Genomic DNA, 13,884 nt, shown 5'->3' with positions numbered 1-13,884 from the left:
CATCAAAATAATAAGATCCATCTATGACAAACCCACAGCCATACTGAATGATCAGAAGCTTTGAAAATTGATATAAGACAAAGGTACTCACTCTTATTCAACATAATATTGGAAATTCTGGCCAGGGCAATCAGACAAGAGAAAGATATAATGATTATTCAAATAAGAAGAGAGGAAGTCAAATTATCTTTGTTTGCAGATGACATTGTTCTATATCTAGAAAACCCCATTGTCTCAGCCCAAAAGCTTCTTAAGCTGATAAGCAACTTCAGTAAAGTCTCAGGATACAAAATCAATGTGCAAAAATCACTAGCATTTCTGTATACCAACAACAGGCAAGCGGAGAGCCAAATCATGAATGAACTTCCATTTGCATTGCCACAAAAAGAATAAAATACCTAGGAATACAGCTAACAAGGCAAGTAAAGTTCTCTCTTCTAGGAGAACTACAAACTGCTGCTCAAATAAATTGGAGGGGACATAAACAAATAAACATTCCATGCCCATTGATAGGAAGAATCAGTATTGTGAAAATGGCCATACTGCCCAGATAGTTTATAGATTCAATACTATTCCCATTAAACTACCATTGACATTCCTCACAGAATTAGAAAAAAACTATTTTAAAATTCATATGGAACCAAAAAAGAGACCGTATAGCCAAGAAAATCCTAAGCAAAAAGAACAAAGTTGGAGGCAACACACCACTTGACTTCAAACTACACTACAGGGCTACAGTAACCAAAACACATGGTACTAGTACAAGAACAAGTACATAGACCAGTGGAACAGTATAGAGAACTCAGAAATAAGACTGCATATCTATAACCATTTGATCTTTGACAACCTGGCAAAAACAAGCAACTGGGAAAAGATTCCCAATAAATGATGCTGGGAAAACTGGGTAGTCATATGCAGAAAATTAAAACTGAACTTCCTCACACCTTATATGAAAATTACCTCAAGATGGATTAAAGGCTTACATGTAAAACCAAGAACTATAAAATCCCTAGAAGAAAATCTAGGCAATAATATTCAGGACATAGGCATCAGCAAATATTTCATGACAAAAATGCCGAAAGCAATTGTAGCAAAAGCAGAAGTTGACAAATGGGATCTAATTAAACTAAAGAGTTTCTACACAGCAAAATAAACTACCAACTGAGTGAATAGACAGTGTACAGAATGGGAGAAAATTTTTGCAATCTCTCCATCTGACAAAGGTCTAATATCCAGAGTCTATAAGGAACTTAAGCAAATTTAGAAGAAAAAACCAAACAATCCCATTAAAAAGTAGGCAAAAGACATGAACAGACACTTCTCAAAAGAAGACACAATGTGGTCAAGAAGCATGAAAGAAAGATCAACATCACTGATCATTAGAGAAATGCAAATCAAAACCACAATGAGATACCATCTCACACCAGTCAGACTATCTATAATAAAAAGTGCAGAAACAACAAATGCTGTTGAAGTTGTGGAGAAAAAGGCATGCTTTTACACTGTTAGTGGGAGTGTGATTTAGTTGGACCATTGTGGAAGACAGTGTGGCAATTCCTCAAAGACCTAGAGGCAGAAATACCATTGGACCCAGCAATCTCATTACTGGGTATATACCCAAAGGAATATAAATCATTCTCTTATAAAGATCCATGCACAAGCATGTTCGCACTATTCACAATAGCAAAGACATGAAATCAACTAACTGCCCATCGATGAAATTAAGTTCAGAATTTAGTTTTTTGGAAGAAAAGAAAATGGAAACACAACATATCAAAACCTCTGGGATACAGCAAAACAGCAGTAAGAGGAAAATTTGTAGCATTAAATATCTACATCAAAAAAATAAAAAGATCAACACTTAAAAATCTAGTATCAGACTTCATGAAACTAGATAAACAAGAATAAACCAAAAAATAGCAAAAGAAAATATATAATAAAGATTAGAGCAGGACTAAATGAAATTGAGACCAAAAAACCAAAGCATCAATGTAATGAAAAGTTGGTTCTCTGAAAGGATAAAATTGATAAACTGCTTGCTAGACTAACCAAGAAAAGAAGAGTGAATATCCAAATAAACACAATGCGAAATGAAAAATATGGTATACAATAGATACCACAGAAATACAAAAAATCACCAGAGACTACTATGAACAATGACAAGCTTTACAACTAGAAAACCTAGAGGGGATGAATGAATTTTTGAAAATATACAACCTCCCAATATTGAGCCAGGAAGAAACAAAAATCCTGAACAGACCAACAAGTAGTGAAATTGAATCAGTAATCCAAAAAATCTCCTAATATACCACAGCGAAGAACCAGATAGATCCACAGACAAATTCCACAAAATGTACAAAGAACAGGTACTGAAAGTTTTCCAAAAAAATCAAGGAGGTGGGAGTCCTTCCTAAACCATTCTATGAAGCTGATATCACCCTGATACCAAAGTCAGAAAAGGATACAACCAAAAAAGAAAACTACAGATCAATATCTCTGATAAACATAGTCACAAAAATCCTCAACAAAATACTAGCAAATAGAATCCAAGAGTACAACAAAAAGATAATACACCATGATCAAGCAGGTTTTATTCTAGGGATGCAAAGATGGTTCAGCCTATGCAAATCAATAAATATGATTCATCACATAAACAGAATTAAGGACAAATACTCTGTGATCATCTGAATAGATGCAGAAAAAGCGTTTGGTGAAATTTAACATTCTTTGATGATAAAAACCCTCAACAAACTAAGCATAGAAGAAACATACCTCAAATTAATAAAGGCCATATACAACAAATCTACGGGCAGTGCCATACTAAACAGGGAAAAGTTGAGAAAGTTGTCTCATAAGAACTGGAACAAGACAAGGATGTCCACTTTCACCACTCTTATACAATAGAGTACTAGAAGTCTTAGCAAGGGAATGAAATAAAGAGCATCCACATCAGAAAAGAGGAAGTTAAATTATACCTGTTTGCTGATGATATAATCTTATACTTTGAAAACCCTAAGAATGCCTTTGAAAAACTCTTAGATTTAATAAATGAATTCAGTAAAGTTTCAGGGTACAAAATCCACATACAAAAATCAGTAGTATTTCTATACGATAATAATGATTAATGTAGAAGACTACGTGCTCGCAAACCAGACATTCCCGATAAGTCCTGCTCTTGCAAACAAAGCAGGGCATTCCTTCCCTGCAAACAGGGAGGACAAAGGAGCCAGCTGCTAACAGCAGACCCTGGGGGCTTGTTTATGTGTAAACATCTTGAAAATCCAGAAAGTCAGGGAAAGGTCAGAAAAACAACAATATGTCTTGTGACTTGGCAACATTCCACAAACGACTGTATACAATAAAGCAGAGCACGCCATTTGAGGTGGCCGCCATGTTTGTCTTGTCTTGTGTTGTCTTGTGTGTTCATTCTTTTGTTTAGGAAACACACGGACCCCAACAATTAAGCTGAGAATGAAATGAAGAATGCAATCCAATTTATAATAGCTACAAAAAATTACCTAGGAATCTAACCAAGGAGGTGAAAGATCTCTACAACGACAACTACAATACACTGATAAAAAAATTGTGAAGGTGACACAAACAAATGGAAAAATGTCTCATGCTCGTGGATTAGCATAATATTGTTAAAATGATCATACTGCCCAAAGCAATCTATAGATTCAATGCAATTCCTATCAAAATACTAATGTCATTTTTCATAGAATTAGAAAACAGAATCCCAAGATTCTGATGGAACCAAAAAAGATCCTGAATAGCCAAAGCAACCCTAAGCAAAAAAGAACAAAGCTGGAGGTGTCACATTACCTGACTTCAAAATATACTACCAGGATATAGTAACCAAAATAGCATGGTAGTAGTATAGTAATAGACACACAGATCAATGGGACAGAATAGAGGACACAGAAATAATATCACATACCTACAACCAACTGATCAATGACAAAGTTGCCAAAGCCATATATTGGAGAAAGGACACCCTTTTCAATAAATGGTATTGGAATTGTATAGTTATATGCAGAACAATGAAACTTTACCCCTATCTCTCACCATATAGAAAAATCAACTAAAGATAGATCAACGACTTAAATTGAAGACCTGAAACTATAAAAATACTAGAGGAAAATATAGAAAAATCTCTTCTGAACAGTGGTCTAGGCAAAGAATTCATGACTCAGACCTCAAAAGCACAAGCAACAAAAAAATAGATAAACGGGACTTAATTAAATTAAAAAGCTTTTGTACAGGAAAAGAAATAATCAACAGAATAAACATCTGCAGGACAGGAGAAAATATTTCCAAACTGTGTATCCAACAGGACTGATATGATTCTGGACTGATATCCAGAATTTACAAGGAATTGAAACAAAACAACATCAACAACAAAATAATTTCATTAAATTCTGGACAAAGGATATAAACGATTTTCAAAAGAAGACATACAAATGCCCAACACACATGAAAAAATGCTTAACATCATGAATCATCAGAGAAATAGATAAAGAATTAAAAATAGAACTACCATTGAAATCAGCAATCTCACTACTGGATGTTTATCCAAAGGAAAAATATTATCATGTCAAAAAGATAACTACACTTGTTTATCACAGTACTATCACAATAGCAATGATATGGAATCAACCTAAGTGTGTATCCATCAATAGATGATTGGGGCTGGGCATGGTGGCTCATGCCTGTAATCCCAGCACTTTGGGAGGCCGAGGTGGGTGGACCACAAGGTCAGGAGATTGAGACCATCCTGGCTAACACAGTGAAACCCTGTCTCTACTAAAAATACAAAATTTAGCCAGGCATGGTGGCGGGCGCCTGTAGTCCCTGCTACTCAGGAGGCTGAGGCAGGAGAATGGCGTAAATCTGGGAGGCAGAGCTTGCAGTGAGCCGAGATCACGCCACTGCATTCCAGCCTGGGCGACAGAGTGAGACTCTGTCACACACACACACACACACACACACACACACACACAGATTGGATAAAGAAAATGTGATACATGGGAAAAGTGGCAGATAGGAGGTAGGACTGACTTGCAGATCCCACTCAGATGATGGACAGTGCAGCCTGTGAGCTACCATAGCAACATATCAGGAAAGCTGAGAGAATCTACAGACCCTTTGAAGAAAGCAGATTGCTGCTGTTGCTGCTGTAGACCCTGGGAGACAACTGAAAAACTGTGAGTGCCCAAAGTGTGAGAGTGTGAAAAGAGGATTGTCTGCTCCTGAGCACACACTCTCACTGGGGAACATGAAAGTCTAAATCATGGGAGAAGGATTTAACTTTATCTGGAGCTGAGACAAATTTAGAGAGCCAAGTGAAATACAGGGATAGAAAAAGCAGCAGGAGAGCCCTGTGGACACTCTTGGTCCCCAGGGAAGTCATTTCTGACTTTGTCTCACAGAGGTCCTTGGGACACGCTACCAGAGGAACTGGGAAAAAACCACAGGGAGAAGGAAACTTCCAGCTGAACTTTGTATCAATTTTGATCGAACGTGAAATTTCCTGTACAGAATATGGGGGAAAGGGTCAATCGGGAGTGCAGATGAATACAGAAGCCACAGCAGGCAGGGAGCCATGAAACCTGAATGCCTTGCTTACTTTCTCAGCTGGGAGGCTTGTAGCCTGGGGCAAGTTCTCAGCCATGCTTACCTGCTGCTTGAAAATAAACTCAGTGCTGTTGGGGGAGTGGTGGGAGTGAAACCGGTCTTTTGGGCTGCATGAGAGCTGGGTAAGGCCTGTAACTGTCAGCTTTCCCCCGCTTTTCTGGTGCACAACACAGCAGAGGCAGCCATAATCCCCCTGGCAACATAACTCCATTGGCCTGAGAACCACCCCCCCACAACCCCCTACAGCAGTAGCAGCAAGCCCCACCCAAGGAGAGTCTGAGTTCAGACACACTTAACCCTGCCCCTACCTGATGGTCCTTCCCTACCCACCCAGATAGTTGAAGACAAAAGGCATATTCTCTGGAGTTCTAGGGTCCCACCCACTGCCTGATTCTCTCTATACTGCTACAACTGATGCTCTCTTGAAAGTGCCACCTCCTGGTAGGAGGCCAATCAGCACAAAACTAGTGCCTTAAACAATCAAAACTAAGGACCCTCGCAGAGTCCATTTCATTCCCTTGCCACCTCCACCAGAGCAGGTACTGGTATCCATGGCTGAGAGACCTGAAGATGGTTCATACCACAGGACTCTGTGCAGACAACCCCCATTACCATCCTGGAGCCTGGTAGCCCTGCTGGGTGGCTAGATCCAGAAGAAAAATAACAATTGCTACAACTTGGCTCGCAGAAAGCCACATCCCTGGGAAAAGGGGGAGAGTATTACATCAAGGGAACACCACATGAGAAAAAAGAATCTCAACAGCAGCCTTGACCCCCAACTTTTCCCTCTGAGTGGCCTACCCAAATAACCAGAAGAACAATTCTGGTAATATGACAAAACAAGGTTCTTTAACACCCTGAAAAGATCATACCAGCTTACCACCAATGGATTCAAACCAAGTCAAAATCTCCGAATTGCCAGAAAAAGAATTCAGAAGGTTGATTATTAAGCTAATCAAGGAGTCACCAGAGAAAGGTGAAGTTCAACTTAATGAAATCAAAAAACGACACAAGATATGAAGGAAAAAATCTTCAGTGAAATAGATAGCATAAATAAAAAACAATCACAATTTCTGGTAATAAAGGACACGCTTAGAGAAATGCAAAATACACTGGAAAGTTTCAGCAATAGAATCAAAGAAGAAGAAGAAAGAACTTCAGAGTTCAAAGACAAGGCTTTTGAATTAACTCAGTTCTACAAAGACAAAGAAAGATTTAAAAAAGAAGAAAGCCTCCAAGAAGTTTGGGATTATGTTAAATGACCAAACAAGATTAATTGGTGTTCCTGAGGAAGAAGCAGCAGCTAAAAGTTTGGGAAACATATTTGAAGGAATAATCAAGGAAAACTTCCCCAGCCTTGCTAGAGATTAGACATCCAAATACAAAAAGCTCAAAGAACACCTGGGAAATTTATCACAAAAAGATTATTACCTAGGCACATAGTCATCAGGTTATCTAAAGCCAAAACAAAGGAAAGAATCTTAAGAGCTGGGGGGCAATAGCATTGGGTCACCTATAAAGGAAAACCTATCAGATTAATGGCAGATTTCTCAGCAGAAACCCTACAAGCTAGAAGGTACAAGTCTCCTTAAAAAAAATTATCAGCCAAGAATTTTGCATCCAATGGAACTGTTTCGTAAATGAAGGATAGTCTTTTTCAGACAAACAAATGCTGAGAGAATTTTCCACCACCAAGCCAGCACTATAAGAACTGCTAAAAGGAGCTCTAAATCTTGAAACAAATCCTCAAAATACACCAAAATAGAATCTCCTTAAAGCATATATTTCACAGGACTTATAAAATAACAACACAATAAAAAATAAAACAAGGTAATCAGGCAACAAATAGCACAATGAATAGAATAGAACCTCACATATCAATACTAACATTAAATTTCAATGACCTAAATGCTCCCTAAAAAGATGCAGAATGGCAGAATAGATAATAATTCACCAACTAAGTATCTGTTGTCTTCAAGAGACTCACCTGACACATAAGGAACTCTGTCAAAACTTCTGGGATACAGCAAAGGTGGTGCTAAGAGGAAAGTTCATAGCCTTAAATGCCTAAATCAAAAAGTCTGAAAGAGCACAAACAGACAATCTAAGGTCACACCTCAAGGAACTAGAGAAACAAGAACAAACCAAACCCAAACCCAGTAGATGAGAAGAAATGACAAAATCAGAGCAGAACTAAATGAAATTGAAACAAAAAAATACAAAAGATTAATGAAACAAAAAGCTGCTTTTTAAAAAAAGATAAATAAAATTGATAGGTCATTAGCAAGATTAACCACAAAAAGAAGAGAGAAGATTCAAATAAGTTCAATTAGAAATGAAACAGGAGATATTACAACTGATTCCACAGAAATACAAAATATTATTCAAGGCTACTATGATCACCTTTATGTGCATAAACTAGAAAACCTAGAGGAGATGGATAAATTCCTGGAAATATACAACCCTCCTAGATTAAATCAGGAAAATATAGAAACTCTGAACAGACAAATAACAAGCAGTGAGATTGAAATGGTAATAAAAAAGATTGTCAACAAAAAAAGTCCACGACCAGACGGATTTACAGCTGAATTCACAGCATGTTATTGGTATAAAAATGGGCACGTAGACCAATGGAACAGAATAGAGAACCCAGAAATAAAGCCAAATACTTATAGCCAACTGATCTTTGACAAAGCAAACAAAAACATAAAGTGAGGACACCCTATTCCACAAATGGTGCTGGGATAATTGGCAAGCCACATGTAGAAGAATGAAACTGGATCCTCATCTCTTGCCTTATACAAAAATCAACTCAAGATGGACCAAAGACTTAAATCCAAGACCTGAAACCATAAAAATTCTAGAAAATAACATTGGAGAAACCCTTCTAGACATTGGCTTAGGCAAAGACTTCATGAGCAAGAACTCAAAAGCAAATGCAACAAAACAAAGATAAATAGATGGGACTTAATTAAACTAAAAAGCTGCACAGCAAAAGAAACAATCAGCAGAGTAAACAGAAAACCCATCGAGTGGGAGAAAATCTTTGGAATCTATGCATCTGATAAAGGACTAATATCCAGAATCTACAATGAACTCAAATCATCAAGAAACAAAACAAACAATTCCATTAGAAAGTTGACTAAGAACATGAATAGACAATTCTCAAAAGAAGATATACAAATGGCCAACAGGCATATGAAAAAAATGCTCAGATCAATACCACAATGCAATACCATCTTAATCCTGCAAGGGTGGCCATAATAAAAGAATCAGAATATAATAGATGTTGGCATGGATGTGGTGAAAAGGAAACACTTTTATATTGTCGATGGGAATATAAAGTAGTACAATCACTATAGCAAACTGTGGAGATTGCCTAAAGAACTAGGAGTAGAACCACCATTTGATCCAGCAATCCCACTACTTTGTATCTACCCAGAGGAAAAGAAGTCAGTATACAAAAAAGATACTTGGACACTCACGTTTATAGCAGCACAATTCACAATTGCAAACATATGGAAGCAGCCCAAACGCCCATCAATTGAGTGGGTAAAGAAACTGTGGTACACACACACACACACACACACACACACACACACACACACACACACAGAATACTACTCAGCAGTAAAAAGGTGTAAAATAATGGTATTCACAGCAACTTGGATGGAATTGGAGACCATTATTCTAAGTGAAGTAACTCAGGAATGGAAAACCAAACATTGTATGTCCTCCCTCATAAGTGGGAGCTAAGCTATGAGGATACAAAGGCATAAGAATGATACAGTGGACTTTGGGGACTTGGGGAAAGGGTGGGAGTATACTGCTCAGGTGATGGGTACACCAAAATCTCAGAAATCACCACTAAAGAAATTGCTCATGTAAGCAAACACCACCTGTTCTTCAAAAACCTATTGAAATAAAAAAAAAAAAATACAAAATACAAGGTAAAAAAATAAAAAATAAAAATTAAAAAAAGAAAAAAGAAAATGTGATATATATGTAATGCAAAAATATTCAGCCATAAAGAACAATGAAATCATATATTCTGCAACAACATGGATGAAATTGGAAGACATATTAAGTGAAATAAACCAAGCACAGAAGGACAAATATTACACATTCTCATTCATATGTGGGAACTAAAAATGATCTCATGGAGATAGAGAGCAGAATGATGGTTATCAGAGGCTGAGAAGGGTATTATGGAGAGGATGGTTAATGGGTACAAAAATACAGTTAGATAGAAGGAGTAAGATCTAGCATTTGGTAGCACAGTAGGGTGACTACAGTTACCCATAATTTATTGTATATCTCAAAATAACTAGAAAAGTAGAATTGGAATGTTTCTAACACAAAGAACTGATAAATGCTTAAGGTGAGGGATGTTCTCATTACCCTAATTAAGCAGTACACATTGTATGCTTATGTCAAAATTTCTCATGTACCTCATAAATATGCACAACTATTATGTACCCATAAACATAAAAATAAATAAACAAATAAAAAATTCCCCACACAAAAGAGCCTTGGTGAATAGCGGAGTGGGAAAGACATACATGTCGTAGGCTTCCACCAGTTAGTTTGGTTAGTTTTGCTTGATAATTATGGGATTAAAAAAAATATATTTCTTTAACTCAGATTTTTTTTTTAGCCCGAACCATTAGCCCTCTGTTTTTTTTTTTTTTTTTTTTCTGTTTGAAGGTATATTTTTGATACACATGAAGTTTGAGCTATCAGCAAGCCAATCACTCTTGAACAGAAATACATGAACAGAGGTGAGAGAATGAGATGGAGAGCTGCGACAGAGGCTGCTGACTTCATTTTGGTCCAGCTGGGAATCCTGAGATCCAAGGATAGAGCAATCTGGGCGGTAGCATGACCACCTCAAGGGCTTACCAGGTGAATTTCCGCTTTTTCTATAGATGATTTTGACATGTTGACACAGTTTGTATGTGTGTCCCCACCCAGATCTCCTGTCAAATTGTAACCCCCAATGTTGGAGGTGGGCGCTGGTGGGAGGTGACTTGATCATACTGTGGAGTTCTCATGAATGGTTTAGCACCATCCCCTTTGGTACTGCCCTCATGATAGTGAGTGAGTTCTTCTGATATCTGGTGTTTAAAAGTGTGAAGCACCTCCCCCCTCACAATCTTGCTTCTCTGGCTATGTGATGTGCCTCCTCCTCCTTCTGCTTCCGCCATGATTGTAAGCGTCCAGAGACTTCCCCAAAAGTAGATGCTAGTGTTATGCCTCCTGAAGAGCTAGCAGAACCATGAAGCAATTAAACCTTTTTTCTTTATACATTACTCAGTCTCAGGTATTTCTTTGTAGTCATGTGTTTAACCAGTCGATAACATGGAATATTTTGCAAACTGTAACATCTGGTGGGAGATCTTTCTCTCTTAAAACTGTTTTTGTTTTTCCATGTTCTCTTTCGTTTTGCAAAAATGAATATAATAGAATCCCTACATGTATTAATACTTTCATTTTAAACTAGAAGAAGACTATCTGAGAAGAAGAATCAGGCATCCATTTAATTTTTATACTTGTTTCCCAGGCATGGTCTTAAGACCACCTGCATCAGAATCACTTTGGAACTTTTATACAATGTGGATTCCTGGACCCCAGCCAGGGTCTAGACATGCTCAAGTTTAATCCTTGGTTATGCAGACTGGGTATACAAGTTGTATTAAAAAAACCCCCAAACTTGAAGCTATTCTTAAATATACTGCAAGAATACTGCACTACAGCCATCAATAAAGTCGATCTCAAACAAAATTATGAAGTAGGTGATACTTTGTTGTCTTTTTATTAAGTATTTTCTTGCCGCAGCATGTCCCACATGCTTTAACTTCAAGCCCCTTCTATTTTCACCTCTTTGTAAGATCTATTCTAAAAAAATGCTAGTATTAGTCAATATTAGCAAATGGCCAAAATCTGGAACAAGATACTAAATCAGAAAAAAATCAAGAAAATCTTGTAAAATCTGGAGCAGAGTGAGGACTATGGAATGAAATATTTTCATTTATTTGGATAGTCTACCCAAATCTTGGAATAAAAGAAGGGAAAGATATACGATGTATATGCATTATCTGTTTAGCAGAAAATAGTCCTGAAAACTTTTATAGTTCCAGGTTATCTCTTGCTCATTTAACAGTTAACTCCCCTTTATTTATCTAAATATAGTAATAATGTTTTAATGATTATGGGTCTGTTATCAGATAGCATTGATTCCAAACTAAAGAATATCTAGATTTAAAAAGGTAAAATTAACTGAAGATTCCCACAATGCCTACAAATTAATATATTTTAAAAAGTGCTTCCTTCCAGTACTTGTCCACATTTATATTGTTATAAATATATAAATATTTATTTACATGTTATATTAGCATTTTCTATTTGTATTGTTCTATTGTCATTTAATGTTATATCACAAAGCTAGCATATTTCCATGATGCTACATAGCCCTTTACATTATTGTTTTTAGTCACTGCATAAAGAGAATCTACTGATTCGTTTTTAAAATTATTCTTGAATTTTTCATTGATTGTCTTTTATTGGTAAGTCTAAAAATGTTATGAAATAAAAACCTTTGTACTTATAGTATTTTTATACATTTAATGTAATTTCTTAGGATAAATTCCCAGAAGTGGGAACCCTGAGTCATAGGAGATGAAAATTTTTATTCCTGTTGATAGGCATTGCCAAACGGCTCTCCAAAAGCATTATACCATCATATTGCTGTCAGTGATGTATGACTCTGATCTTAACAACACTGGCATTAATATCTCATCATCTTTAGTTACCTGTATTTTTTTTATCTGCAATTGTTTGTGATAGACTTTTGACCATGATTATCTTTTAACAGTTCACATATATATATATATCAATGTCTTTTGAAGAAAGTACAAAAAACTCAAAAAAAAAAAAAAAATACCATGGAAGTCATGTCTTTCAAAATCTTAAGCTAGTTTTATATAACAGATTCTATATAATTCTCCTTGATGTTGAATCCATTTTCAAATTGTTTTCTCTAGAAAGAAGTTCAGCATTGTAACTTAGCTTTCTCCTCCACACCCCTTTCTCCCTCACTGCCCATGGGTACAGAGCTGTGCACTTTTTCATTATTATTATTTGTAAATGTTTAGCTAATGCATACTTTATTCATCATTACACAAAGGCAGATGGAATTTGATAAACTCTTTCTTTACTGAATTTGTACTAAGAGCAATAGTTTCCTTCTTAAGATTCAAGTAATGACAGCATCGTATAGTGAAAGGTCAACCTTGAATATAAGAGAGTCTAAGAAGTGATGTAAAATCACTCATAAAATACTTCAAATAAAAATTAAATGATTAATTCCTGGTCAATGCTTTCTCCTCTGACCGTCAGAAACTGTTTACTTTTACCTGGCAGAATGAATATTACTCCCTCCTGTTGTGCCTGTGTCAATTTTCCTGCTCTCTGTCACAAGTCTGTAAAAGTCATGATTGCCTTGGTATATGACAAAACACTATTGTGGTCCACAACTCTGAGGACATTTGAGGATTGGATAGAATGTGTGGGAAGTAGTAAAGCACTTTAATGTCTTAGTAAGACGTATTTCAACCAGAGGATGGGAGATAAACCCCACATTTCAGGAAATTTCTACTTTAGTGAGGTTTCCGAGGATCCAATGGTCAAGAGCGTGTTGAGGTACCTCCTCCTTGGCGGAGGATGAGTTGCTATATCTTGCATTGCTTACAAGGAAGAAAAAGGCATGTTTGGTAGGTCTTTGATATTTTTCTTAAACTGACGTTTTACATTTACGGAAAAAGGTGAGCATAGTGCAGAGAATTCCTATAACTCCCTGCCTCTCCTTGTCCACATCCAGTTTCCCCTATTATTAATAGCTTGCATAAATATGGTACATTTGTCACAATTAATGAACGAATACTGACATATTATTATTAACTGAAGTTCATACTTAATTTAGCTTTGCTTGGTTTTACCCTAATTTCCTTTTTCTGTTATAGGATCCCATCTAGGATACCACATTTAATTTCATTGTCATGTCCCTTAAGATCTCTTGACTGTGACAATTTCTCCAATTTTCCTTGTGCTTGATGACCTAGACAGTTTTGAGGGATGCTGTTTAGGTTTTTGTATAAAGTTCCTTAATTGGAATTTGATTTTTTTCTCATGATTAGACTGGGGTTGTGTGTTTTGGGGAGGAAAACCAAAGAGATAAAATGCCATTCT

Source organism: Papio anubis, chromosome 8, assembly GCF_008728515.1.
Source record: "Papio anubis isolate 15944 chromosome 8, Panubis1.0, whole genome shotgun sequence".
NCBI lineage: Eukaryota > Metazoa > Chordata > Mammalia > Primates > Cercopithecidae > Papio > Papio anubis.
The sequence above is the reverse complement of the archived record's forward strand: the minus strand, read 5'-3'. Positions refer to the sequence as shown.